This window comes from Asterias rubens, chromosome 15 (genome assembly GCF_902459465.1).
Source record: "Asterias rubens chromosome 15, eAstRub1.3, whole genome shotgun sequence".
In the NCBI taxonomy this organism is placed as follows: domain Eukaryota; kingdom Metazoa; phylum Echinodermata; class Asteroidea; order Forcipulatida; family Asteriidae; genus Asterias; species Asterias rubens.
In genome coordinates, this window is record NC_047076.1 from 14,265,489 (window position 1) to 14,291,090 (window position 25,602).

Sequence of the window (25,602 nt, forward strand, 5' to 3'; positions counted from 1 at the left end):
GTGACGTCACTCATTTCAATACGTCACAAGGCGCCTGCGCACCTAGGCCCAGGCCTTTTCAAGATGGCAACTAAATCCTTAAATCCGGAAAGGTGAGCACATTTTGTCTTTATAATTTATAGATATTTGTATCAGTTTATATTGCATGAAAACATAACAAACTCTGACATTCTGTATTCAAGCTGTAATTGTGACAGGTTTTATCCGTAAAAGTTAGCTGCAAAAGTAAAAACTTTCCATTTCTGAAACATTCTTTGCAAGCATGGCTGCCTGGCACAAAAATAGACATGCGCCCGCTACCGGTGGTGGGGTGTGTTGATGAGTATCGTAGGAGCATAGAGTAATGGTAGGAGGTCCTGTTTTCGTGGCAAATGTTTTACCTCTCTGTGCGCGATGTAAACAGTCCCTAGAAAAAAAAATTGTGGTTTTATTTGCCAAGCAAAGAGTCTACTCTCCCTTGACAAAAACTTAGAAACACGTAAGGATCCACTGGTTATTTGCACTTGTAAATGCAAAAAGTTTGGTATTTTATTTAGGCATTTCTACAGTACAAGGTACAAAAATATGTCATAATGTTGAGGCTATCTTATAAAAATATTTGCCCACCCAAAAAGTTTCATTAAACACTATTACAATTCACAATTCATGATGATCAAATCATGTGACTGAATATTTTGCTGAGCGTTCTGAAAAAAATACAGAGGCTTAAAGAAGCCATGTGCCTTGTATTTTTGTATCATTTTCTAATATTTTTGGAGATTTTTATTTTTTAACCCTCATATCAACATTAATATTAAAATTTAAACATCAGCTTGTTGATTCAATTATCACTGTTTATTTATATGCTTTATTACAAATTTTAAGGAAAAAAAGGGGGAAAAATAAATAAAAATCAGATTGGAAAGCCAATAATTATTAACACTTTTTATTAAAGCCATTGGACCCTTTCGGTACAGGGTTTACAGAAGGTAGTGGTGAAAGACTTCTCTTGAAATATTATTCCATGAAATGTTTACTTTTTGAGAAAACAGTAAAACAATATCAATTATCAATTCTCAATTATCAATTCTCGATAGCGAGAATTACGGAAGTTATTTTAAACACCATGTCATGACACGGCGAAACGCGCGGATACAAGGGTGGGTTTTCCCGTTATTTTCTCCCGACTCCAATGACCGATTGAGCCTAAATTTTCACAGGTTTGTTATTTGATATAGAAGTTGTGATACACGAAGTGTGGGCCTTGGACAATACTGTTTGCCGAAAGGGTCCAATGGCTTTAAATTATTTATTTTTTTTATTTTTTGCAAATTACCATGGTTATTTTAAAAATGTCATTAAAAATATTTTGAATAAAAGTAAGACAACTGCTGGCTATAGAGTCATACCCAGAGTCTCAAAGAACACTTGTAGTCACTGCAGATGTTTCTTCCATGTATGGCTTCACCGGGAAACCATACTTTCTTGTTTGCCGTGAAAACAGGAAAAACTCAAAACAAATGGGGCCAGTTGAAGTCATCGAAGATCGGTGTGTAGTGTGAACATTTCAATGTTCATCAAGTTTTAATATAATGTTTGCATACTTCATATTAACAAATGAAGATAATTAGGGCATCGGTTGATATATGGCATCATTATTCTTTTCCCAATTCAAAGAAAAAGGCATAATAGCAGGAAAATTTGTAAGAGGGGGATACATCCTTGTGTCGATAAAAATAAAATTAGTTGAGTATACCTTTGCATGCTTAGAGAGTAGAAGTCATTTTCGGTCCTACTACTTGCCAACAACTCATTTTTGTGCTGTAAAAAATGGGGCCCAGAAGTGTTTCTGTTAATAAGTCTGGGCTAAACTACATATCCTTCACAAAAAAGTACCAATCATTGCATTGACATCTTCTCTTGGGCCAAGACTAATCCATGTTAAAAAAAGCAAGATGGCAGCCGATGGTTTTGCTGCTTCGAGATAATTTGTCTTGATAATTTTGTTTATTTATTAGATTCCCACATCAACATCATGGCCATCTATAAAATAGTTATTTAAACAAATACAATAATGCCTGATGCTCTCCTTCATTTTGATAATAAACATGCCTTTCTCAAATCATTTCTTTGTTTAATTTCTTCTTCCAAAAAAAGGTGAACTACAAATTCAGAGTATTCAAAATACAAAGCTATTCAAATCCAATGCTCCATTAATACAGCATGAAATACACATTTCCAAGAACAATTTAATTCAAGAATTCTGCTTAGTTAGAATCAATATCCTCAAAAACAATAAGCAAATTTTCAACTTACGATTTTCTCCTTGTTTCCAAACTTGTACTGCCGATCTCTGCCGCCTCAGTTCTCTGCCAATCAATTGCTTAAAATAACAGCCTGAATAATCTGTTTGTGATTTAGCATTAAAATGGCAGTAAAACAACAACCTGATAGCTTATAATTGTAGCGCGACACTGTTGAGATATAGGCACTTCCGAATACCCATTCAAATTCTCTCTATCTTTCTCTCACTCAAAATTTCATGATCCTTCTTCCATAAGAACCTATGTGAGACTACTGCCACTCCCTAAAATCTTGCATATACCACAACTACATGCAAAGTAGCTCAATCCTTCAATGCACAACAATACATAATTATTCACACCAACCTGTGTGACCAGACAAGTACTAAGGAAAGTGAAGGCACTGACCTCTGCACTTCTATTCATAAACCAAGTTATGAAATTAGCATAATAACAAGAGTTCACAACCTTTGGGGAGAAAAATGCATATTCATTAGTGGATCTGTCCCTGTAAACTTAAACATGCATATTCATTAGTATATTTGCTCCTGCAAAATAAACACCATACATTAGAATTGGGGGGCGGGGGGGGGGGGGGGGGATGCAATTCTGACAAGCACCTCAGCAAGCAATGTTTTAAAGGGAAGCTTTCTTCTATCGTAATTGTCAGAATATGTTTTCGTTTTACTGACTAGCGTTGCCTAATACCCGAACATGTGTGTCTATTAGTCTACACTGTTCTTCTTGCAACAAAAGGAAATAAACTAGTCATTTAAATTCAGTTTCAGGGTATTCTTATTTGCAATTCTGTGCACATTACCATTTACAATCGCTTATTTACAAACATTTGTAGTGTCAAATTCAGTCATGTCTTCACAATAGTTTAGTGCTGGGCGAATAGTGAAATTTTGTTATTCGGATACCGCTGGCCAACTATCCGAAATTAACCGGATATCGAATAGTTTTTTTGCCGCTAGAGGGCGCTATTAAAAAAAAAATTAAGAAAAATATTAATTCTTTTTTTTTGCCGCTAGAGGGCGCTGTTCGTTTGTGAATGACATCTTATGGGCGGATTGATATTAGTTTTAAACAGTGTCACTCAGTTCATTCATAAAAATGACCAGATCTAATTTAAAGATGGCGATTTGCTTTTTCTTTTGATGGTGATTGACTCTACATGAAGGAAAACTTTTGTAATTGAACAAAATACGTCGGAAATGTCATTGTTTTAACTCTTCACGGAGGTGAGCATAGTTAAATACTTAATTTATGCTGTTTTATGCTGTCTTAATAGAAGTTTCATAATGATTCAGACAAAACATTCATATCAGTTGTCGCCCGACGTCCGCAGATATTCGGATATTAAAGAATATCTGGTTACTTGGTTGTAATTACAGAACTATCCAGTTTATAAATAGGTATTCGCGCCCTATGCGGTTATCCGGTTAAGAAAAGAAATGCATTCGCGGTTACGGATAGGAAAACCTATTCGCCCAGGCCTACTTCACAAGTGTATGAACAATGTACAATACCAAAATAATCATTAGTTGAGGACTTCCAACCATTTAAGTGGCTAAACATATTCAGCAATCAAAGTTACTAACAATCTTGGTTCACCAAGTTGGGTGCTCATTCTTAACTCTGCCTTGTAGGTATGAGGGGAGTCGATGCCGCCACCTTGCCAGTCTCTTAGCTTATGAGTCGGTTTGGTCTTTGGAAATCGGCCTTCTCGTCTCTCTCTCTCTTTCTCTCTCAAGTCTCAAGAATGAATTTCCAGACCAGCTTAGCTCGGAACTCAGAACCATCTGTAATAAATAAAACAATCAAGGAAACCCGGAATAATATGCGACCTGCTCCTTCGTAATGAAGTATATCGATCGAGTTAATTTCATTTTTGAGTTTATCATAATAATCTCCACAAGCGAATCTCAACATGATCATCTGACCTTCCTGTTCGAAATAATGTGGAATTTTCGATGACCTTGACGCTAAATTTTGCGACCAGTTGTGAAAAACATAAACAACAGCAAAATTAATTTTTAATAATTACGAAATAAAAACATTGATTTTTAACCCCGGCATAGTCGAACCAAAAGTAGGACCAAAATGATGATAAGTTTAATTATAATGTGTAGACAATTTCAACAATAAATTTGAAATTGTTTACTTTAAATATGAGAGCAATCTGTGTTGTTATTTCCAACTTGACATGCGAGTTCGTTCTGTCATGGCAGGGTGCAACGCATCCCGTATTCCCTGGGGGCTATACAGCTACACATGCGTTCAGCCGTGCATTGACTTTGCTTCAACACCGGGGAACAGATTTCATTCCCATTTTTCCAATGGATGTTTCTCATGATTTTAGTGATACTTCTCACTCACCCAACACCAAGTTTAACTGAAAATTATTCCTTTAGAACTCAGAATGTTTTGGGCTTGGAGTAATTCATTCTTGATAAACCCCAAAATATTGATGAAAATCAGACATTCATGAACTTCAATAAACATTCCACTAATTTTTACAAAATGAAAAAGTGGTGGCGCCATACAAAAACTTGTCCATAATTCTATAATATTTACAAGCCAGTTCTATTAAACAACTCTTCCATTTAAATCACACAATCTGCTCTTTGTCTTTAATAGTACAATGAATGCTTTTGTCTTAATTCAAAACTGTGAAACCATGGATTAAACAAAATATAATTTCTGATTTCTACATCATGGAGTATACTGTACAGCGGCAACACTGGCTCTGAAGAACTTCTCACAATTAGATGATACAACTCGGTAATGCCTTCAACATATAGACAGTTACAAAAGTAATGTCTTCAAAAATGTTGCTGCTCAAAATTATGTCTGCTGTAGCTGTATGCTACACCCAATGACAACATTCTAGAGGCATGATCAATTGAAAATCATCTGCCAACTTTCCTGCTCTCACTCTTACTATACTCCAACTTGATTCACTAGTGCACAACTGTTGTCAATGCCAGACCCTAGCAACTATTGAGAATTTGAAACTTCCCTTTATAAAGTGATTTTTTCTCAAGAATGACAACCCAACAATAAAATTTGCTGACTAAGCAATTCAAATCTAAAAGTATCAAAAAAAAAACTGCATGCTGCATACCTTGTGGTTTTCTTAGAAACTTATAATGGGTGATTATTAGTTTCTTAAAGCTATTGGTCTACACAATGGACTACTTAACTACTGGGCTTACCAAAAAGTTTTGCAGACTCTTTTATTATACAAAGAGGGGGGTTTAGATAATACTCTGACAATTATCTTCAAACCCTGTAAAGTTTAATGTAAATGCGGATACTTTGAAAAAGTACCTGAACTCTTTAATGGCAACTCCAAAAAACCTACAGATTTTTATTTCAATGTTGCTGGGGCCAAGAATACGGAGTGGATTGGACTGATTTATGAGGCTACCTAGAGGTGTAAGAGGTGTATAGTAATCATACACCTTTTTTTTGGGGGGGGGAGGGTATGTATTTTTGGGTGTCGGGGATTATAACAAAAGCACTGGAAAAACACACAATTTGGGGAAAATGTCTGTTTCCGGCAACCACTTTTTCATTCATTAAAATGTTGTCTTATTTGATCAAATGAGATATTTCTCATGTCAAAAAATGGGGGCTGGGTATGGAAATGTGTCTTATTTTTGTTTCAATGTTACTCAAAGGCAAAGCTTACTTTTGGCTTTTGAACTTTTCTCCTGTTTCATTTGAAAAAGTAGTCATGGTTTTGAATGAATTATGTCCACACAGGAAGAATAATCCCTAAACAAGATTTACATTTTACAGCTTGCAAACTGTTATCTGTTTTACATCAAACAATGCTTTGGGCTTCAAACCAAAGGTTTTTATTGCCATTGATTTTAAGAGTGATCACCCAAAACAACATCCCTTCAATTACAAAAAATTAATCTGGGAGTGGGGTGAGGATTGGGGGATGGTTGCAAGACCATGCTTGCATTTGGGATGTCTGTTTTGGGAAGGGGAGGGGCTAAAACTTAGAAGGCAAGTGTGTCCTTCTATAGTTGAAAATAATGAATGTGTACTGGACCGGTGTAATCATGACTTTGTATTTACACAGTTCATTTTCTGTGACTGTTCTATCCAGAAACTAATATATTTCTCTAATTATCTAAGCTCTTGAGGATGTGCCAACATTTCCTACTTTTCCCTACAAGCGAAGGGCCAATATTTACTTCCAAACCATTAAAGATATATTTGGAAAAATATTTTTAAAAGGCTCTGAGAATTTGACTATTCTACACTATGGAGAAGTGCTTTAATTGTGAATTGTGTGGTGTGATTTGTTGGTCCTTCAATTCAGTGTACTGTTTGAATAAACCCTGGGCACTTTACTCTTTTTACAATAAATACAAGTGTGGAATTATCCATTTACTGACAAATTACTTTATTTCTATTTGTGCGCAGATGTGAGAACATCATCGTCTTCAATTCTTGTCCAACATCTTGTAAAAGAAATATCAGACGATCATTGCGTGAAAGGACGATCTCAAGGAATGGACTGCTACATGTTATAGAAACTCACATAAATTGACTGGCAAGAGACACAAGGTCTGCACTCTTTGATTCCTATAGGGATGGACTGACTGGTAGATGCACTCTAAGTCTAAGTTATCAGGATAACCCACTCTAAGGTAGGTCTATCTACAACACAAGGTCTGCACTCTTTGATTCCTATAGGGATGGACTGACTGGTAGATGCACTCTAAGTCTAAGTTATCAGGATAACCCACTCTAAGGTAGGTCTATCTACAACACAAGGTCTGCACTCTTTGATTCCTATAGGGATGGACTGACTGGTAGATGCACTCTAAGTCTAAGTTATCAGGATAACCCACTCTAAGGTAGGTCTATCTACAACACAAGGTCTGCACTCTTTGATTCCTATAGGGATGGACTGACTGGTAGATGCACTCTAAGTCTAAGTTATCAGGATAACCCACTCTAAGGTAGGTCTATCTACAACACAAGGTCTGCACTCTTTGATTCCTATAGGGATGGACTGACTGGTAGATGCACTCTAAGTCTAAGTTATCAGGATAACCCACTCTAAGGTAGGTCTATCTACAACACAAGGTCTGCACTCTTTGATTCCTATAGGGATGGACTGACTGGTAGATGCACTCTAAGTCTAAGTTATCAGGATAACCCACTCTAAGGTAGGTCTATCTACAACACCCCCTCACCATTAAAACAATTACTTAAAGAGGATATTACTATGTTGGTATTTACTCCTACATTTCAGTTGTAGCATGGTTAGGGTTAGGGTAAGGGTGGACCAGGGGCGAGTCGAGTAACTGCGAGGAAACTGGTTTCCCCAAAATGTAATTTGTTTTGTTTTGTGCGTGCTGAATACCAGCAGCAGTACTTTTGCACACAACAGATCGTGGCTTTTAGTCGCCCTGACAGCCACTGGCTGAAACAGCGGCCTCTTCTAATACACCTCCATCATTTAGCCCACGATTGCGAGTTAAGGCGCTTGATAGCTAATAATGTGACAGCAGTCATAATGGTTTTTCTTTTTGCAGTCCGGCCCAGATTCCGATGCCTTCTCCAATGGAAGGGTCCGGTGATTTTGAGGAAAATTTTTCACCTTCCACCGGGCTAGTGTTTTTTGTGTCATCGGGAGAAATTTTCACTGGTGTGGGGCCAGCGGGCCACCATTAATTTCGACCCCTGAACCCAAAGAATCACATGTAATTGACAATAGTCCTAATTTGTGTATCTGTTTTATTCAGTGAACCTGATGAGCAACTAGGAGAAAGCAACTTTACCACTAATTGATGTCAAACGACTGTAGGCTCTGTATGATGTCATCAGGGACTTTCCTGATGTGACATCATTCTTCAATATCAATCTGAGCAGGTCAGTTCACAATCTAATGTGTGCTTTGTTTATCAATGCAGATATAACAGTGAAAATCAAATTGGCAAAGGTCGGACAAATCTATTGTTGGGACAGAAATTCTCAAACAAGTGATCCCATTTCATGTGATATTTGTACAAATTAAGAACTTCAGATTACCCTCGCACATCTTTTGTTTAATAAATAAAATGAAGCTGTTAAAACTCACATAAATCTCTCATTCATGTAATCGATAACAAAGGATGTATTCAGGCTCCTGACGATGACTAGAGCAAGCTAGATCGAAACGTTGAGACCAATTCAGAACTGACTCCGCGGCAGTACAGTTAATTAGATCCTATAAGCTAAAGTAGTGATCCAAGTCTATTTTCTATACCATCCGCCCTGGTAAAGCAGGACAGTTCTTTTCAGAACTGAGAAGTCTCCCGAACCCCCGATTATCTACTCCGCGGCAGTAGCATAAAGCAAGTCAGTTCTCCAAGAACAAACTCTACCTGGCAAGTAGATACACACACATGGTGTTACTGCAAACCAAATATACATTGATACCTCACCATGCAATGCCAAAAGGATGTATTCCTTATACATTGTTCCCCGATGATATTGGAACCAAGTCAGATGATTGCTTTTGGTTCATTACAAATCACAGGGTCAAAATAAAACGATTTTAATATTCTCTCAAAACCTTCAGTGCAACACTCGTTTCCTAATTTATGCAACAATTATGTTTGTTGTACTGATGACACCAAAATTAAATTTCGAGTTAAATGATTTTTGCAAACTATTTATGTGTTTGTGCAAGTTTGTCTATTAACATGTTTCTTACAGCCAGTGTTCTACCATCTGGGTAATGGGTGAGTTTCTTAAGGACTTGTTTAAGATGGAGGACAAAAATATATTGCAAACTTGTGCTTCGTTTACTTTGAGGTAAAGAATTGAACCCCTTCAGTGAAAAGAAAATGTTGACAGGTGACTGCCAACTTTAGCTGCTGTTTTTAGTAGTTTAACAGAGCATTTGCCCTCTATGAGTTGCTGTTCAATATTAGTTTGTTGTCTCTACAAACATCTGTGTATGTGTATCAACTTAGAACAATCTTACCTGAACTAATAATATTGAGACTCATTGATCCAAGTTGAGGCAAGGTTGTTGGAATTGAATATTGTTAACAATTGCAACAATATAAACCATCATAGCGCATTCAATTTCTTGTGACACTCACTATCCCAGCTTTTTTCTGTTATCACCTTTTGGAGCAATCAGTTCCCATTGTAACAGGATACATAACTAATTATTAGGCAGATGGGAGTTAGTTTTGGAGTACCTTTAGTAAACAAGTTTGTAAAGGGAACGGATAGAGTTGCAGATGGATTATGGCACTTTGTACTCTCATTTAGTAGCTCAACCATTATAAACAGCCATGTTTTTCTTAAGACCTAGACTTACATAATTTTTTTTATTATTGACTTATAATATGCTCCACAAAATCAAAGTTGAAGTCAAGCTATTTTGGGGGGATTGCTGTTTTGACTAAACACAAAACCTAAGGTGTCTGGCTGAAGCCATACATAGCACATAAAAAGCCAACTTCTTCAATGTCAATGTAGTTTTAAAATCCTCTTTAAAACTTCTTTGATGAGTTATTGTTTTCATCATCATTCATCATTTAGCGGTTTATTGTTTTAGGATTTGGGATTGAACAATGAAAAATATCTAGAGCAGGATTTGAACCAATGACCTCTGGATAATATTTTAATATTTTAAATAAATACATTTGGAAAAACACCCCAAAACAAGATGTGCGTGTAGAGTGCTGTATGCAAACCAATGCAAAGAGATTTATATCTCTGTGAAAATGCCCAAGTTAAAACGCAAATAGATAATTTTCTGTGGGAATCCACAAAATTCTTACCAGTTTAGCATCATGCTTGCACAATAATGGGCTATTTCAATCCTGAAATGAAAACTCTAGTGACAATTGGTCATGCTAACTAGTATAATTACAAAGTTTTGTTATAAGTCATGAAACTTGGGGGATGAACAGTAAAGGGTGTATCAATAATTTGTACCAAATCAGTTTGCCAGAAGAAATATGTTGGATAAGTTCTTGTTCAATAAGAGAAGACACTCTCTCATTCACCTGTTGATCCTACCTTACAAAAAGCATCAAGATTAACCTCCTTGGTCATAACTTGCCTCTTAAAGCAATCGCACAACATCGGTAAACAGTATTGTCCAAAGGCCCACACTTCGTGTATCACCATTATATATAAAATAAACCTGTGAAAATTTAGGCTTAATCGGTCATCGGAGTCGGGAGAAAATAACAAGAAAACCCACCCTTGTTTCCGCACGTTTCGCCTTGTCATGAAATGTGTTTAAAATAACTCTGTTATTCTCGATATCGCGAATTGCTAACTGTTTTAATGTTTTCACAAAAAGTAAAGCATTTCATGGAATCATATTTCAAGGGAAGTCTTTCACCATTACCTTCTGTAAACCCTTAAATTTATTTGTAAATCTGTTAACTTTAAACTTGTGTTCTGCAACATTTCTCAGACCACACTTCAGGTTATATAGCGCCTGTCTAAGGTTCAAAGTGCTCAGGGAATAACAAGAAAAACATAACAAAATGAGAATGAAACTAAAAAACCAAGAAAAAAAAAAACAAGTAGGAGGTATACAATCCCTTTGTGTGCTTTAACTTATCCTGGCTGAATTTCAAGTTCCCCTATTTCAAATCAAAATGGTAATGATAGTTAAAGTAGTGTATAGTGAGTATTCTGAAACTCATTTATTTTGTATTGTGCTGTGTTTCAGGATCAGACAATTTAAATTGCATTTTATTTTAATCGAAAATGTTAAGTCTACAATAAAATAAATAAGTTTGAACCCCATTGCCAGGTTTTAAAAATGCTACCATAGTGGTACAATGGTCAGCTCACAATTGTAACTAATCATTATCAGTAATTAAAGTCAACTTTAAGAAAACAGACCCCAATTTTGTTTATGATATTTAAAATCAAAGCACAAGTCTGTCATACCAACATACCCCTTCTCTTTAATTTTTTTTCTTAAAACAACCACAGTATCTATTGAGCAAAAATAGTAATAAAAATTTATTTAGTGTCGAAATCCCCTTAAAATGTTATTTAAGGGGGTTGGCTATGGGCTGTTGGCACTCAGAGAGCAATATCCACTGGTATACACACAGCTTCTGTACTATCTTAAGTCCTCATTCTGGTTATAGTTGCGATTCTTGGTATTATCATTCACGATAATTACAGTACTTGTCCTACCTTCTGTCAAGTGGCGTGTCACCATGATTAGATGGATAGAGTGTAGTGGGTTCGAATCCAGTAAGGCTTACCACTGATTTCACAGTGACTCTTTTAACTTGTTGGTTTATGCAATTCATGAAGTCATAAACATTAAACCACAATATACATTGTGTATTAATTAAAGAGATTGGCTGTTGTCAACTTCACATTGTTTTGTATCATCCCCTTGTGGGAGCTTTGCCAAGTTCCAGCATTGGGAAGATCATCCAAGAAAACCCCCCATCAAAAAACAACCCCTAAACCAGCACCACAACACCACAACAAACAAACAAACAAACAAACAAACAAACAAACAAACAAACTATACTTTTCTTCTCCTTGATCTGTTAGAATATTTTGCACTATTCTGCATTCAACTTTCACCTTATAGAGCCCACCCTGATCTGTACAGTTTAAAGACAATGATAGTCCAACTAATGTATTTTTCAAATCTTAATCACGAAACGTTCTGAAAGGGTATACTTGTCACAGAGAAACCAATCAAGCTTGCTTTCCAATTACTGGCCTGTACTAATATATTACCAAATCAGTCATACTTTCAAACAATTGGTTAAAAACAAATTTCTCATTCTAAATAATAATGCTGATTTTGCCTTTTGGTCTCTGTCATGCTAAGACTATGAACAAGGACTTGTTCAATTATGCTCCATACATGTAGGCTTTACAAGATTTAGCACAACTTTGCGTCAGAGTTTCTTATAGTTATTGCCAGGCAGTAACAAACAAAACTCCTTATATCTTTTTCCTGATTCACTTCACTTTTTTTGTGTTAGCGTGATTTTGTCTCTTGTCAACTCAATATTCAGTCTAACTGTGATCCAGGAGAACGGCAGAAACTGGATGTAAAATTAAATCTCTTGGTATCTAAACGTGACAACCAGTGTTATAGCCACGGTGGGCAGTAACCACACCAGGCTACACAGAACAAAATTACACTGTGCTGCCCAGCACAGATTTCCCCTCAATTTCACTTTATCTTAACATTAAGCATTGGGTTGAATTCCTTCCCCATTCCTTCCCCATGGTGGACTAAATTGGATTTAGACCCCAGAATTGATCTAGCTAACACCAACACTATTAACTCATGCATGATACTTCACAGAGGCAACGAAGGCTGGTCAGTGCCTTGGGCCCTAATGCTCCAGGCCTCCAGTAGAAATTTTAAATTTCCTCATAAGTTGTCCTTTACTGAAGAGAAACAGGCCTTGGTGCCATTTCCCTTTCAGAAACAAAGCATACAGGCCTGTTAACTTGACCAATGTTAAATAATAGATGTTAAATTTGCATCAGGGATAAAGAATATAAATTGTTGCCCCTGGTTATTGCCTTAGGGCTCATAAGTTGTCCTTTACTGAAGAGATATGTGCCTTGGTGCCCTTTCCCTTTCTGAAACAAAGCATACAGGCCTGTTAACTCACCAATGTTTAGCAAAAAGGACAATAAACACCATGGTTGTCACTTAGAGTTACCAAGAGAATTAGTTGAAACACCCCAGTTTTTGCAGTGTAGTAATTTTTGCAATCAAATAAAGAGTTGTGTTAAAGACATGGTTAAGCTTGGGTGGGGTTCAAAAAGAAACAAAAACAGAAATTGTGGGAAAAGAATATTAAAATCATTAATATAAATAAAACTTGATACAAATCGTTGTTTTAACCTTGTCTTCACGCATTTCCTCTATCCTTGCAGGAAGAAAGGTGGGCATAAAGTATTCAAAATCACCAACAATTCTTTCTTTGTGAAAAGTTCACAGTATTGCGCTTTATATGCAGGTTACTTTATTATTTTCTGTGGGGAACTAAAGGATTTGAATAAATACAATCCAATGATAAACCATCTCTTTAATATAATATTAATTTAATTGATAAATCTCATGGCTTGAGGCCTTAATATTTGCTGAAAGAGAACTTCAGAATCAAAGAGTGGAGAAGTCAGTTTGTTGTATTTTTCTTATAAATGAAATATTGTTATCAGAAGGCAGTTACTGGATTCAGGTTCTTGTGATGATGGTCATATGAATAATGATTCCAATCCTAACTGCACAATTTAATAGCAAAACAAAAACAACAGGTGCTTTTCATGTTTAGGGATGAGAAATGTCACATCTTTATCTGAACTAAGACTATTTATGTCAGTCTGTTGAGAAAACTAGCTGTTAGTTTTCATTAGAATTCATGCACATTGATCTACATGTACTTATTATGTAGTGCTGAGGATACTGTCCTGAAAAGATTTTCCCTCAGTCTACAACTGGTAGAGTTACCAACAGGTTGAACTCTCTTTGTTTTAACATACCGTCTGAAATCTACAACTGGTAGAGTTACCAACAGGTTGAACTCTCTTTGTTTTAACATACCGTCTGAAATCTACAACTGGTAAAGCTACCAACATACCGTCTGAAATGTTGATTTTAGTTTCAGACCTTTTTGTCAGCAATGACTCTTACCCCTGACACTTAAAACAATTTTATATAATTTGTAATGACTTAGATGAACAAGTAATAGTTTGATTTTTTATCAAGCATAGTTTATTCTTCCGAAGACTTCTCTCATGGCATTTTCAGTAGGAAAATTATAATTATACAGTTGTGGGGATTAACATCAAAGCATATTTGATTTGGTTGGTTCAAGTGAAACACCGTTTGTTTGAATCAAACTTCTTAAGAATCTTCCATGTTGTTTACCTGTGCGTGGCAGTAAACATTCATCATGAAATGAGGAAATGAACTCTCCTCAACATACTATCTTCAAATATAAACTAATCATGTTAGGTGATGTACAACACTTAAAACGTAGTATAAACAGACTTTTGTGTGGTCAACGTAATCTTTACTCACTTCATGAACATCATAAAAAGAGATGTTAAATGTGGTTGGTGTAATGATTGTCATGAAAATAACAGATCTGACTCTTGAATGCAAGATACTATGAAGCAATAATGGGGGTAGTCTGTAACTGGACTTAGATTCTTGTGGTGAAGATCACGAGAATAATTAGTCCGACTCCGCACTACCATAATCTGCATCAAATAAAAGCTGTAAGAGCTGTCAGAACTGGACTTAGATTCTTGTGGTGAAGATCACGAGAATAATTAGTCCAGCTTCTGACTGCAAGATATCTACACCAAAAAGGAAATGAAGATTACAAGAAGTTTGTAACTGGACCTAAGTTCTTTTGTTGATGATCAAAAGGATGGTGGGTTCAAATCCTGACCTGTGGACGGTTAACTTGAAAAGGAGATCATTATTACCGGCAGTCAGTGTTACTGGACATTGATTTTATTTATCAGATCCTGAAAGCTATAATCAACAGCAAAAGATGCTTGTGGGTAAGACACCTGTGTGCAGTACCGGAGTACCCTTTATCAGTCACAAATACTACAGCCTGAATACTATGTGTTCACCTTACAAATATGAATCCTTACTGAAAATGCTCATACACACTTTAAAGGTAACTTGTTTGTTACATTATTTGTGTGATGGAAGAGTGTACAGTCGCAAATTTTGACAAAAATAATGAATCATTGAAAAGTACGTCTGGGTATTTTTTCTGGAGAGGGGATGGGAAGTTCCATGAACAAGATGGAATCTTGAACAAGATGGAATATTTAACTAAATTATCAAGTTTAACGGTTCGCTGTACTGTACATGCCATGAGATTGTCTATCAGTTGTGAATAATCAGGTTTGATAGCATAAGTTAAATTAAAGTTACATGTAGGGTCATAGATAGGTTCATGTAAATGCTCTAAAAATGTAAGACCATAACAAATATTTGGGAGAAACACTGAAGTTGGTGATAGTATAAAACAAGTTGGAGAATTAAATCCCTTTCAAGTAGTGTTTTTTTTTTCTTTTTCAACAACACAGATTAGGTTAGGGTTGGTGTCCGTCCGTGAATAATATGCAACTGGTATTCAGTGTCACTTTGTTGACATTGGATGGATTAAACATTTATGTGAAAATACAGCGACAGTTTGTTGCTGTTTTCTCACCAAGTGTACACTGTATCAAGCTGAAATTTTCACATGTGGCTTTCATTCTATCTTTGTTTACAATTTGGGGTAAAAATCAGCTTAATGCTGACAAAAACCATTCTATGACCCTACCCTGAATGTAATTTAGGCCTATCTCATATTATCTTAATTTTCATAGAAAGATAATTCTAGTCTACCGCGTAATTTGAAGATAATACACTGTTGTGTCCCTCAACAAATTTGAAAGTTCAATCAGAAATACTTCCTTATAATTACTTTATAAATACAAAATATGTCCTCAGTTTCCTGGGTTTCTGAAATGGGCTCTCTTACATGCTGTGTGGTTAACAATCTACATTTTCTAGCAAAGTTGTAAAAGAGGGTAAAATTAAATTATTAACAGTCTTGTTACACAGTCGCAGAGTCTTATATAATTTTCAAAACAAAATAGGATGGCAGATGTTTAGTTGATTTCACTATTATTATTTTATCCCCTGTTGAAATGTAGTAGTTAACCCACAGCAAATCATTGATTACCTTTTGAGTGCTATCCTGGTCAGATGCTGTTTTAGGGACTTTGTAAGGGTAGCGGGTAGCAGGAGCTACTTTAGGATTTGACACTCCTACCCACGCGATGTTACAGGTCCACTTTCCCTCGGTGGTTCCACCTGGTTGGGCCCTCTACGACCCGGGGTAAAGGGTTGTTTGCGTTAACTAAAACCTGAACATTGCAAAAGTCTGGCTTCTTGGAAAAAGGAGATGTCAAAGTATTGAAATGGCAATCTGGGACTTCAGCAGCCAGTGTAGAGACTTTTTGAAACAAGAAGAACGAGATTAGAGCCCAAACTGACATCTACATCAACTACCCCAAAGACACACATTGTAATGAGACAGCTAACATTGCCTTCAGAATAAGAAAGACTGTCAAATCAAGAAAAGACTTGCCATCATCGTTACTGTATGGAGGACATGGGTGCAGGAGTTACAATGAAAAACACTTAACCAATGGCAGATTTATGTATCCATTGATAACAGCGGATTGATGACATCAAAATCCTTACACTGCAAAGCACTGACTTTACCCAGAGTGGGTACCGTGATATCATTTATCACAGGAGATCATTCAAAATGTAAGACTGCAAGTAGATTCCACTTAAGGAGCTGTCACTACAAAACATTTGGACCAATGGAGGATGTATGTATCCATTGTTAACAGTAGAGTGATGGCAGCAAGATCCTTGCAAACGCTTTGCCATTCCTTCCATACCATCAATGCACAAACTAAGATGATTGGAGATCCTTCAAAATGTGACACTGCAAACATTCTAGTCAAGGAATGAAATCACATTCAACATCAACAGAACTGTTCTGAGTAACTACAGGAGACCTGTTATAAATGTAAGACTTCAATGTGCTGAACAAGGAATGGAATGAAACTGAATAACATCAATAGATCTATGACATCAGTAGACCCTTTATAGTGAGTCTGTGATGTAATGATATCATGGAATGGAGTCACATTCAAAAACATCAACAGAACTAATCAAGATTCTTACAAACGTTTTGCCAGAACTGTTATCAATAGTGAATGGAGATGAAGGAATGCTCAACATCACACCCAAGACAGCGTTGCATTCCATTCATCCATTCCAATTAAATATTGTAATATAAACTATTGCATATGACCAGGATAGCTGTTAAAATTTATGTCAAGATGTACCCTGATTGTCTTTGATAATTCTAACATTTAAAAGTAGCTTCAAATGTTTTCAAACCTGAAAGTTTGTGAAGTTTTATTTAAGGGGAAAGTACGAGATAAATGAATTGTATTCAAAGTTCTCAAAATGAAGATTTGCTTTTAAATTTTCTACCATTATGTCAAAACCATCATATGAACTTGGTTCTGTTTGATAGAAGTCCTCTACCTTTAAGACTTTAAGTTTCCCTTTTGAAATGTTCCTTTTGTAAAAACAGATTGAACAAGGTCTACATGATCACATATACATGTATGGGTCTTTGCATCCCATAATTTATACAATTTCCCTTTCAATGAATATTTTATAAAACAAGGAACTTTCAGGTTCTTATTTGGATTCACAGGTAGACTGAATATTATGTAAATTGACAATTAAGAATTAAATAATTTTTGAGATTTAGAATTTCATCACTTAAAATCAAATCGTTTCGTTTAGATTGAGAAACACATGACTTCCTTCTCTGATGAAAATAATCATGAAATTAATTCAATTCAATCCTTCCTGATGTTCATCGTCCTATAATATGACAGAGATCAAAAAGTGCATTCTGGCCTATCATATACAGTACATGATAATAATAATTATAATAATAATGGCTTCTTATATAGCGCTAAGGTCCATCACGATGTGACACTCATGTCGCTTCAATAATAAAATAATGACCCATGGTCACATGGGCCTTAAATAATTCCTTAAACTATCTCAGTTCCCTGGAGAGTATACAGCCTGTGCTGCTCCAAGCTAATCAATCACCTAAACCACCTCTGCCCTCACAAGTACCCATTTACTTCTACATGTAGGTGGAGAGAAGCTTATGGTTAAGTTTCTTGCTCAGTGACACAAGTGTCACTAGTGTCACAACCTGGATTGGAACCCACACTCTGGTGCTCTTGTCTGCTCAACCACGACACCCCACAATGATACTCATTAGCAATATTTATATCAGTTCATTTCATTTCAAGATATCTGATCATAACAAACATTATTCTCTGAAATGTTTTTTCTCAAATGCTTTTCCTTTATTGCTGGATTTCAACGATATTTTACTCAAAGATTTGTTTTGAAAAAAAAACACAAAAAAAAAACAGCCTGATGTTTCAACCCTAGCAGAATATTTCTCAAAGACTAAAACTTGTTGTTTTTCTCAACTTGTTTTCTTCATCTGATGCTTTTACCTCTGAGTAACCCAGTTTGATTACTACTTGACCGTGACAAGATGGGCTAACAATAATTTCCCATAGATCTTGATTTTCCTCTCCTTTCTTCAACTGTAGCTTTTATTTGTTTTAATATTCAAAGACCTTGTGTCTAGTGTGTATACCAGTTTGGACTCAAAAGTTTCGAAGTAAAGCCATAAAGAACAAAAACTTGTTTAATCCATAAGTGATGCCTAACGGTTCTGTGTACATTACATTTACAGTCATAATTAATGTCTCAACCCCTGTCTTGCAACCACAAAATGGAGGGGCATTACACTAATCATTTATTACATACAGCTCTACACAAAATCAAACCCCAACAAATTATAAAGTGTTGGAAAGAGTAGAAAGTTCCCTTTATTCTCATCATTGATCATGTTCAATTATTCAAATCAATAGCACTAAGCAGAAATTGTTTGCCTTGATGTTTCCCCTCAAGATTTTTGATTATATCAAACAATGTTGATCATTAGAAATTTTTGATATTTTGATATCATTAAAAAAGGCATTATTGTTGTCAAAAATACATTGAGTATTTTGGATACACGACGGTACGATTGTTATTATGGCATTTTTTATAAATTGCAGAGGGATTCAAACTAAGTTATGTTATGTAGACTGGACATTTTTCGATAAAAGAAAAAACTATTTAAATTGTCTGTTCCTGAAACACAGCACAATGAAAAAAGCTGACAGTTTCAGAGTACTCATTATACATTATTTTAACGCCATTTATCATGACCATTTTGATGTGAAATAGGGGAACTTGAAATTCAACCAGGATAAGATATAGCACACAAAGGCATTGTATACCTCCAACTTGGTTTCCCTCTTGGTTTTTCATTTCACTCTCATGGTTGTTTTTTCTTGTCACTCTCTGAGCGGTTTGCAACCTCAGGCAAAGGCACTGTTATTAATGGTGTTGCTTGAACAAGTTGTTTAAATTAACTTGTCCTATGCTATTTATGGAGTACAAGATTGAAATCGGTGTGTAAATTTTTGAAGCAGCTTACCAAAATGAGACATTTACAATGTTTTTGGACCCTTTCGGTTCAGAAAAAAGAAGAAAAGTTCACAGATTTACAAATAACTTACAGGGTTTACAGAAGGTAGTGGTGAAAGACTTCTCTTGAAATATTATTCCATGAAATGCTTTACTTTTTGAGAAAACAGTAAAACAATATCAATTCTCGATAGCGAGAATTACAGATTTATTTTAAACACATGTCATGACACGGCCAAACGCGTCGATACAAGGGTGGGTTTTCCCGTTATTTTCTCCCGACTCCGATGACCGATTGAGCCTAACTTTTCACAGGTTTGTTATTTGATATAGAAGTTGTGATACACGAAGTGTGGGCCTTGGACAATACTGTTTACCGAAGGGGTCAATGGCTTTAAATAAATGATCGGCGCACTTTGTTTGTTTTTGCCTAGTATATGCCTGGCAACAACAATGTACAACTACAATAATGTAAAATAAGCCTAGTACATGCTAACAATGCACCTTGGAGCATAATCAACCTCAACATTTTCTAGGGTACCATTGTGGGTCTCATGTCCCGTGGCGTTTTGGCTGCCCCGCTCCGCACTAGCTTGTGCCTTCGAAAATTTCCCCTTTTTTTTTTTCAACGAGCAGTTGCATGCCTGAAGTAATCATCATTTGATAAGAAAGTGTTGTGAAAACACCCTCTATTTGAGGCAGTCGCACGTAAATAAAAACACATGTAACATCTGGAGCAACAACTTCCCTGATACCTTGATGGGTTCAATACAAGTCATAATGTTGTTATTACTAAACATGTAAACAGGTACAAAGTTACATGACAGTTTCTGTCTGTTTGACACATTCTTATAGCTCACAATCTGTATCTAATCACATTTTTGTTTTAAGGTCTAGGATTACAGTTCTCACAATGAGTTGTTATTCAGTATTTCTTCTTGCGGTACAGCTTAAGACTCCTGATATATATTTTTTTAAATTAAGTTAAATTCGATGCAGAAAAACATGGCTTGAAAACTCAGCAGGACATTTCTCAATACAATCCTATGTGCTCCACAATACACTGAATAAGACTCGGAGAGAATTTCTCAAATTACACTATTGATTTGTTGAATAAAACATTCCACTATTTACATACAAAACTTCCAATATAAATTTAGTCTTAAGCAGAGATCAGTACGACTGGTACTAATTGCAAATCAGATTAAAACTTGCAACTGGTCAAAAAAACTGAGATTTTCTTCTTTTATGCAAAAATTGCAAAAAGACTTTCTAAATTTGTATAAGTTTTCAAAGATTTGTAATTTAAACTTCATGTTTTTTTTTTATAATGAAATACTTTTAAAATAAATAAATTGATTTAAAAACAATTACTCACGATTGTAGATGAATCCTCCGACCTGTCTTTCTTTCCAAGCTGGCAAAATGAGGCTAAAAGCCTACAACAGCTGATCAAAATGATTAAGCTTGCAAAGCTAGCACAGCCAAATTTCAGGTTGGTTTTCCAACATGTTTCTTTGAAAAACTGGTTTCCAAAAGACCATACAACCGCACAGCAACAACAGGTTGTGTGCATCCAGCACAAGCTCTCATCAGAAGGATGGTGTTCACATCCCACTAAACTCAATTGCTCTACCCCTACCCCCTCTTGCCATTCATTAGCTTACCCCCAGATATCACACAAGCAAAAATCTCTTTCTTATTTAAACTTACCCTTTGAATATGCAATGAAGTTACTGGACCCTAAAACTGAGACCATACAAAATCTGGGGACAGTACTACACAATAGACATGGGTTATGTACAATCATGGTCACTGGGTTCTGGACAATTTATAATATATACAAGGGGACCAGGTACAACATGTAAATAAGAAAATGAATATTCATACTAATTCAAAATACTGTGTTTTTTGGGTGACAGAATCCCTGCTGCGATACTATACAACCATATTAGGGCAGGCAACAAGGCTTTTATCAATGGTGCAATTTGTTTGCGTTAAAATAGATACACGTACCTAATTTGTAGTTCAGCAGCTGTGGGTTATGAAATCATGGGGGAACTTTTAACTTCAGATTCAGTGTGGATCATAAATAGAGAAGAATGGAAATTAAGCTAAACTGAGCACATTTACTTTCCAGGTTGTACCATCCATCCTCAATTCATATCCGACTCTCTCCTCGTACCTCAGATATTTTAGAATATTACAACCACAATTAACTGCCTCAACTGGGTCAATGATCAGAGTAATTTAATAGTCAGTATAGTATATTTGTTTGCTTGAGTTGATTTAATAAATTAAGGTTTTCCATTGTAAATGTGTCAAATCATTATGGATTTGAATCGGTTAAGGCAGGGTACAGGATTCAAACATTCAAATGGAACAAAGATGTCAAACGTCACTCAAATCTCACCTGTTTACGAGAGTTTACTGTAAAGGCGCCATGAGCAATAACTGTTGGATAGGTGCCATATAAATGTTACATACTGAGGTTAACAACAATTTTGTCAAAAACAAATCATTTTGATCTAAAGAAAGAAGTGAAACTCTGTTTTCACAAACTACATTGTAAAGCTAACTATTAATTTGCAAAAAGTAGATTCATAACTAATAAAAACAACATTTCCTCACAGAAATTTGTCAAGCTCATACTTACAAATTTTGTTTCTCAAACTGGACAAGCTAATCTTGAAAGAGTACATCATGCACCTTAAACCTGTACCCTGCCTTTCAAAATATCATCATTTTGAAAACTAACATGTTGATCTAATTTTTGTTTGCAGTTTAGCGTGTGATGCCAGGAGATGAATTAGATGTGGATGGAACAATTCTTGCCTATTGATGATTGTCTGCAACTGCCTCTTCTAGTCAACACTAAAGCTTCAAGGCAATGGGGTCTAGTCCATGTACTAGAATGGTATCAAATAGCAAATCCATGTCAATCATGAGTTACTCACCTGTCAAACTTGTGAATAACAATTCTCTCTCCATTAAACACCAATTGATGAAGACTGTTTGAGCTTTATGAATTACTCACCAGTCAAACTTGTGAATAACAATTCTCTCTCCATTAAAAACCAGTAGTTGAAGACTGTTTGAGATATATGAGTTATTCACCACTCAAACATGGAAACAACAAGGCTTGGAATCAAGGCTCATGGATTATTTCCATCCTATATCATGTGATGTCAACACTTTAAAATCAAGGAATATTTGAAGGCACAACTCTTAGCATCTCCCATATACTTCATTAGATTCTCATTGACATGGATTTGCTTGACATTGGTTTCAATTGAACAAATAAAATATCACATAAATAAAATACAAAAATCGAATTCGTGCCAGGCACATGGTAGGAAAGGCCTTTTGTTTAACCCAGATACACTGTAAGTAACAGGAAGTCAAAAGGCGATCATCTTTCTTTGAACGTTAACTGAAAGTTTGACGTTATCATCTTACAAAAAAAGTGGAATGAAGCAGCCTCTAGTGACAAATGCTACAATTTTGTAATTTCTGTTCTGGCCAAACAGAAATTACATACAAATGGTTATCCAAGCAGGTAAAAGGGGATCTTAGCAATAAGTTCTCTTCGGTTTGGTTTAAATGTGAACAAGAACCTTTTGGGGATAACTTTTCTCCATGTGCCTGGTGTTAAAGCCAAAGCGCAGCATCCTTTAAAACAAACAGACATTATAAGTCCCTCTATTAAAGCAGTAGTTGATAAGAATGTCTTGAAGAAACACACAGTAGTGTGAAGATCTGCATGTTTGAACTTTGAGGGTAGTAATAACCCTTTAATACTATCAAACCAGAATGAAAGATGGAAAGTATCATTACTGTCTTATTATTCCAATCAAATGTTTGGAATGAACTTGTCCTCCTATCAAAGCAGGTGCGTTTAGTGATGAAATACACCTCAGAAACACTTTCTCTATACAAGCTGAATGCAGATTGTCTGACAGAGTCAGTTCTCTCATTCGGTTCTCAATTATTGGCATCGTGTACCCCCCCCCCCTCCAATTGTGACTTAATTTTGTTTTTAGTAAACTCAGGAATTGAGTAAGGATGTTGCACTTTGGCTTGTTGTAAATTGTGTTACAAATTATATTGATGCTTTAATTATCATTAAGTGAATATTAGTTTACCTGATTGTGTATTGCTTAGAACTGGATTGAATTGTATGTTGAAATATTCTTATTTAACAAAGATATGTACACTGGCACATCGTATTTAGTTTGTATGTTCTAATTGTATATTTTCTGGTGAATTTTTGAGTATGTTCAGATACAGTCTGGTATAACAACAATTCAATATTACAGCAGTGAAGAAATCCAAAGTACTGAGCATAAACTGCTAGATAGCAAAGCATTGTGCATAAAACCAACAGTGTATGTAACAGTTGTTTAAAAGCAGAGTACATCAGTTTGTGGATGCATCCGATGCAAAGCATTGCATTGCATCACTGTATTGCATTGCATCACTGTACTACAGGACTGAACCACCCCGAGCCAGAACCAAACCTTAAGCACTAATATGTGCTTAGCAAATTGCTTACGAGCAGTTATCAAAAAGCACTGATGTGTGCTTAGCTAAATGCTTACGGGCAGCTATCACAAAGCACTGATATGTGCTTAGCTAATTGCTTACAGGCAGCTATCACAAAGCACTGATATGTGCTTAGCTAATTGCTTACGGGCAGCTGTCACAAAGCACTGATATGTGCTTAGCTAATTGCTTACGGGCAGCTATCACAAAGCACTGATATGTGCTTAGCTAATTGCCGACGATCAGCTACCATAAAGCACTGATATTGATCACTCTAATCTCAAGAGTGAAGGAATTATTCTCAAGAAGTATCAAATTGAAATATTAAGATTCGACACAACTCTGATTTCTGTGATTTAACAAAAATACTGCAAACCTGCATTCACTGCAATTAAACTCATTGCCAATCTAATACTCCCTCCTCCTTCTGTCGTGTATCAAGCATTGAGCTGACAACTTTAACCTTTGATAGGTGACTTCTATAAAAACATGGTACACACACTTTCCACTGGTCATTTGTAGAAAACACTTTGTAAGAGGAAAAAACCTTTACATGTCAATGTAATGATTTGTAATACATACGGACAGCATCTTTGAAACATAATTGATGCAGATCTTGAAATAATTAACTCACTTTTTAATTTTAAAATCATTAAGGAACCAATGATGGTGTGTGTACCTTATAGGGAATAATATGATGTGCCAGTGTACAAAGTGTTTATGAAAGAATAAAAGAAACTCTGTTGTGTTTATTTTGTATTTTATTATGTGTTGGGATGGGAAGCATCTGCTTTCTATTTCAATCTTGTTGCAGCACTGACCTTTATCACGCAAACGCCATCTTGTTTTTACTATTTTTTTTCTTCATTCGTCTAAACAAACCAACGCTAGAAATCAATCAGCCATTTATACTATTGTTGGTCGATCTGTCATGAAGGAATGTTAAGTGATAGCTTTGAAATATTGCCTGTCATGTTACAGCGATCTATCAAAACTTACATCCGTGACCAATCAAAATTATTAGCCCTCTCTAATCACAAATGTGATGGGCAGAGCAGCATTGCCAATAGCATGTACAGACTGTTCTTGCTGTTGATAAAGTCAATCTTTTTGAGGCCAAGTTGATGTTTCAAATACAAGGCACAATTGAACAGTGTAATCCGTTTGTACACAGATGATGAAACATTGCCACCTCAGATCACCTGAGCATTGAACAGAAAGTTCATTCTCATATCAGCAAAAATAATAAGGGTATTTTCGTAAGGGCAAAGCAACGTCAATAAAGATAAGTTATTTTTCAAACAGAAGGCATCATTAAAACGTTTAATCTGTGCACAGATAATGAAACAATGCCAAATCAAGTCATCCGTGCAATGACCTGACAGTTAAACATCTAATGAATCAACGTTAATCAGACAGTTGTTTCAATTACGAGGCATCACCGGTGTCCTTCCACTGGACACAGCATTTTGTCTGAATTGTTGTGTAAACTGATTCCATCGGAACCACACATACTAAAAAGAGAGATCTTTACCAAATATTGATCTGACAAGTATCCTTACTTATCACCAATGACACCTGTTTGTACACAGATGGTGA

At 35.8% G+C, this 25,602-nt stretch overlaps 1 long non-coding RNA gene across 2 annotated transcripts; it reads left to right on the top strand.

The window, feature by feature from the left end:
- The first annotated feature begins 70 nt into the window (after nt 1–70).
- On the top strand, nt 71–24,145 carry LOC117299896. 2 transcript variants are annotated; one of them, XR_004520124.1, is made up of 4 exons: nt 71–92; nt 6,732–7,483; nt 8,063–8,189; nt 22,242–24,145. It is a non-coding gene; the product is annotated as an uncharacterized LOC117299896 (long non-coding RNA). The 2 variants fall into 2 exon arrangements; XR_004520123.1 differs by lacking the exon at nt 22,242–24,145 and having other exon boundaries at nt 8,063–8,457.
- Nucleotides 24,146–25,602: the final 1,457 nt, after the last annotated feature.